Source organism: Benincasa hispida, chromosome 12 (genome assembly GCF_027475165.1).
Source record: "Benincasa hispida cultivar pf3 chromosome 12, pf3_genome.v1.1, whole genome shotgun sequence".
Classification (NCBI taxonomy): domain Eukaryota; kingdom Viridiplantae; phylum Streptophyta; class Magnoliopsida; order Cucurbitales; family Cucurbitaceae; genus Benincasa; species Benincasa hispida.
Genome location: NC_143489.1, coordinates 14,197,598 through 14,203,597, shown reverse-complemented (window position 1 = coordinate 14,203,597; position 6,000 = coordinate 14,197,598).

Sequence of the window (6,000 nt, the reverse complement as noted above, 5' to 3'; positions counted from 1 at the left end):
AAAACTCCTTATCAGAATAATAACATAAACACAACCCACAGACACAGTTGTTAGAAAAAGGCAGAAAGAAGGAGAACCAACTAGTGTGTGTAGTAGTTGTGTGCGATGCTGTGTGGCAGCGTTAGGTGTTGGAGCGGCGACCGTCTGTGTAAAACAAAATTAAAGGAAAAGGGAAGGTAAAAGGGGAAGGAACAATGAGGGGTGGGGGAAGGAGAACCAACTAGTGCATGTGGCGATTGTGTGCGATGGCATGTGGCGGCATAGGTGTTGGAGCAGCGACCGTCTATGTAAAAAAAATTAAAGGAAAAGGGAAGGTAAAAGGGGAAGGAACCGGGGGGGGGGAGATAAGTCCAAAAGATTGGGGGTGGGGAAAAGAAAAGTGTGGGTTTTTTAATAATTTTTTCCAACGCATATTTCGTTGGGTAGCATAATTTTTTTTTTGAAAAATGTCCATGTTGCTCTATTTTGGCCGACACATTAAATTTTCAGTGGGATAAATACGTATATGCCAATGAAAATAGATGCATCGGGGAAAAAATATTAGAACAGGTAAAAATTCTTGTAGTGTTAATATCAAATAATAACAGCAGAGATAGAAAAACACATAAATTGGTAACACAATTCGGTACAATATCGCCTACTTTGAGCAGGTTGTATGCTTGATAAAAAAGAAAAAACTTCACTATATAAAAAGTTAAGCTATTTCAATAAAGTACTTATCTAATAGACTCCCTCTTAAGTGACTAACTTAAAACCTACTTTTTAGTTTCAACTTAGACCCCCGAAATTTGTCTCCCTCACTTCCATAATAAAAACTTCTTAAAGTTTTGTAAGAGATCTCTGTAATACAACGTACTTAGGTTCCCCCTAAGTGTGAGCTCCCCTCACCTTCACGAGTAAATTTCTCCAAACTTACTATGAGATCCCTTCAATATATACAGTGTACTTAGGTTCTTCCAAACTCTAAGCTCCCCCCTCACTTTCACTCAAAATGATTTACAATCGTAAAAAAAAACAACATAGTCAAATGATTATAGACAACATCCTCAACAATGAGGAACACAAAAATTACAAAAAGAGCATATGGATATTTTTCTTGAATTATCTCTTAAACCCTTTGCACATACTCTTTTCACATTCAAATGGGTTAACCCTAAAAAACTAAATAAGACCATAGTATATATAACTTACTCTTGAGAAGATTTTCAAGGAAGGAGAAAATATTGTTAGCAAGAATAGGAAAGCAAGCCAACAAAACTGCCCTACACATATTAGCAAATAAGAAAAAAATATATTTTACCAAAATCCTTGTCGACACGAAACGTGATGTTTGACATAATACAATATATGTTTCAAAATATATTGCTCAAGTTTTGCCTCCAATAAAATCAACCAATCATACTTCAATAATAGTTGACCACATTTTATGATGTGTTAAAAATTAAAGCCAAATTTTGTAAAATCAAAAAGAAAAAAGAAAGGTAATTTGTAAAAATTTGTTTTTTTAAAAAAGGGGCTAAGAATTCAAATGATTATCTAAGAGAGTTGAAAACCATAATTAAGAAATTATGAGAAAATAACCACAATTTAAAAAATAATAATCATAAATTGAAAAAACTATAAGGTTTTGCTTGGTAACTATCTAGTTTCTCATTTTTTTTTTTTTTTTTTGAAAATTAAGACTTCGTTTAGTAACCATTTAATTTTTTATTTTTATTTTTTTAAAATTAAGTCTACAAACACCCCTTCTACCTCTACGTTTCTTGTTTTGTTATCTACTTTTTATCTATATTTTTAGAAATCAAGCCAAATTTTAAAAATAAGACCTCGTTTGGTATCTATTTGGTTTTTGGATTTTTTTTTTTTAAAATTAAGTATATAGACACTATTTCCATCTTCAAATTTCTTCATTTGTTATCTACTTTTTTACAAATTGTTTAAAAAACAAAGTCAAGTTTTGAAAATTAAGGTCCGTTTGGTAACCATTTAGTTTTTTGTTTTTGTCACTACAAGAAATTCGACCTATGATGTCGGTTGGAAAAAACTAAACACAAATGTACAATGTCATTTTTTAAAAAGCGGATATTTAATGTCGATTTACGATGAAGCTACAATGTCGGTTTAAAACCGACATTAGATGTACCCATTCTTTTTTCTTTTTAGTAAATTTAATTCTCTCTTCATCAAACCCACAAGCTTTCTTCTCTCTTCTTTCACACAAAAATTCTTCATTCCAAAATCCTCCCTCTCTCCTTCCACAAAAAGCTTCCCTCATCCTTTGGCTGTACAGATTTAGTAGGTAGCGTCGGTAGTGGATTTTCATCCGATCATCTGGTCGCATCGATCGTGTGGTAACCAATCAGTCTACATCGGTGGGTAGTGTTCCATTGAATTTATTATTATTATTTTTAAATCATGTGGAGACATGTGAGCTTGGGGTATCCTATACAAAGAGTTTTTATAAGAACAGACCATGAAATGATTAGTCTCATTATATAATGTCATTAATAGTAGAGATGACCATAAGTGACATGACTTAAATCTTAAGTAAGTTGTGAACTTCTACATATGAAGGAAATCCTTTGATTTGTGTAGGTGAGAGTAGCCAATTCGCAAATTCAATATGCATACCATTTTGGGGATTCGTTTGATTGGGGAGCTGGGAACACAATTATACAAGATGTAATTCATTCCTTCCCTGATGTCGGGGGTAAGTAGATAAATTGCTTACTTAAGGAGCTGATTCTGGAGCTTGAATAATATGGCCACACCCTTTTTTGGCCTAAGAAGGATTTGGTCATAGTTAGACTATGACTTATTGTTTATTAGAGGGATCAGTGATACTTAAGGAGTTAGATGTATGTATAGGGAAAAAGCAGTAATTTTGGCCCAGCTATACATACGAATAATTTATGAAGAGTTATCGCGTTGTTGACTGGTTATATTTAATGGACACAGAAATATATATGTAGTGTGATGACTGCAGCTGTTGGTTTTTAATGGAGTGATGATAGTTAATTGATGTTGGGTAATTTAATTAAAGAGTTTAATTAACTATCCAAGTACTATTGGAGCTTCAATCTATAGGTCCAACAGATCCACTGTGTAGCTCAACGGGAATTATTGAGAATTAATTTTGGATTCCTTCAAATTAATCGAGGGAATTAATTATATGTGATATAATTAATATAATTTATTCGATACATTATAACATAAAATTTACTTTGAGGGGAATTAAATATTTGAATATGATTTAAATACTAATTATATATATGAATTTTATATATTTAAATTTAATATAAATATGATTTATGTTAAACACTATAAATGGTAGAGAGGAATTAAATATTTGAATATGATTCAAATATTAATTATATGGATGAGATTCATATAATTGAATTTAGTATAAATGTGATTTATATTCTATATCATGCATTGTTGAGAGAAATTAAAACTATAGGTTATATTGTAAGTTAGTTATTTTATACAGATAATTATTAATTAAATTAAAATTATTTTCTTTTTAATTTAATTTTAAATTAAAGGGATGGAGTTAACTCCCTCCCTCCCCTTAATTTTCTCTTCATCAATCATGTGTGGTGTGGGGCTATTCAATTTTATGATTTTTCGTCTTCTTCCCTAATCTTAGAAGGTTAGAGAATTCTTTGAACAACTCCCAGAGAACACACAAAAATCATCTCAATTTTATCTCTCTTCCAAAAGAAGCAAAGCCCACTACTCCTACTGAATTTTTAATTCCAAGAGAATATAGAAGGCATCGTTTGATGGTGTCCTCTTCGAGGAGTTTGCGATTGAATTGAGGGATTACATGAAGAATTATTGGGCTTCAAGAGTAAGTCCCATTTTCTCCTCCTTCCTTATTGAATTAATCATGTTGTAAGTTTCTTTTAATGCATAATATTTCTTTTTCTTGTTCTGTAAAGTTAGGATTCTGAGGAAAAAGAAATGAAAAATGGGACGATCCCCCTTCTGTTGCGAAGCTTGACCAGTTCTTTCAGCCTTTTCCAACAAGAAAAAGTTCATCAAAGGTTTGACCTCTAAAACTAAATTTGTGCCTCTCTCTTCATCTGGTGTGAAGAAGTGGAAAAAGAAGAAAGGTGGAAAAAAAAGAAGGGTGGAAAAGGGAATAAAATCACCACTGTGTTGCTGCCCCAAAGGGCAAGAAGGTCAAGGTTGAAAAAGGAACATATTACCCTTGCAACCAAGATAGGCATTGGTAAAGGAATTAACCAAAATATTTAATTGAGAAAAAGAAGGAGAAAAAAGATAAATATGATTTACTTGTTCTGGAAACATATTTGGTAGAAAATGATAGCCATACCTGGATACTTGATTCAGGAGACACTAACCACGTTTGCACTTCTTTGTAGGAAACTAGTCCTTGGAAACAACTGACAGCAGGAGAGATGACTCTACGGGTTGGAACAGGGGTGATTGTCTCGACAGTTGCAGTTGGGAGTTCGAAGTTATTTTTTGAATCAAAGTTTTATGTTGTTAGACAATGTTTACTATGTTCCTAATTTTAAAAGGAACTTGATTTCAGTTTCATCTTTCACTCGGGATAAAGCGTTTTTCTCGAAAAATGGTATTGATTTTTGTTCTACAACAAATGAAAGCAACTTATATATACTAAGGTCATTAGTATCTAAAATGCTCCACAATATTGAAATGTTCAACACTGCAACCACTAAAACTAAGAAAATAAATTTTTCTCCTTAAGATAATGCTCATCTTTTGCATTTAAGACTAGGTCACATTAATCTCAATAGGATTGAGAGGTTGGTTAAGAATGGACTTCTAAACTGTAACGACCCAACCCTCTAGGACTTAGGTAAGGTCGTTACTAAAATGAATGCATGCAAAGAATTTAAAACGACGCTCAGTTATTTGAAATAAATGTTGATTAAAACAAGAGAAGTTCAAAGGACATTTATTAAATGCAATTATTAAAAAAAATAATAGGGTACCTATAATTCGTAAAGACTATTAAAATATAAAAGTAACAATCCTTCATAATAAGTTTCAAACAGTAAAACTAGAAATTAAGGGTAGAATAAGGATTCTAAATTTCGTGATGCGGAAGCGTAAAAACTAGTCCCAGTGGCTCGATCATGAATTTCGCTGCGCCATCGCCGGTGCATCTCTACCCTTACCTGAAACATCAACATAAGAAAGAATGAGTACGAAATACTCAGTAAGTAACCCCACTACTGGGGTCAGGCTAGGCGTCTATGTCCTCTAGATGCCTACTCCTAGTGGAACATATAAACTATTCTAGTCCTCATGGAACACATATATACATGAAAAACTTATTTCTACCTTAAGGTAATTGAATATGTCCACTACCTTTAGTAAGTCCCGTAGGACCCACAACCTCTGGTGAATCCCGAAGGAAACACAATCTCTTACATACGTATGGTGATGCATACACCTCTTCCGTATACACATAACCCACTTAATGTGTACCTCTTTCATACACATAGTTACGTATACACCTCTTTCGTATACACATAACCCACTGAAGGTGTACCTCTTTCGTACACCTAGTTAAGTATACACCTCTTTCGTATACACCTAACCTACTAAGTATGTACCTCTTTCGTACATCTAATTATGTATAACCTCTTTTGTATACACATAATCCACTGAGTATGTACCTCTTTCGTACACCCCAGATCCTCTCTATAAATGTAGGGATGTGTACCTCTTTCGTACACATGGTTAGGCATACACTTCTTTCGTATACACATAACCCACTGAGTGTGTACCTCTTTCGTACACATGGTTAGGCATACACTTCTTTTGTATACACATAACCCACTGGGTATGTACCTCTTTCGTACATCCTAGTACCTTCTAGGTATGTATCACCTTCATACACACCAGCCCTAGTATATCTCTTTCATGTACTAGGTCCTTGGACGTGCACCACTTTCATGCAGTCACATAGTCTGGAAAAGAAAGGAGATTTTATCTAAC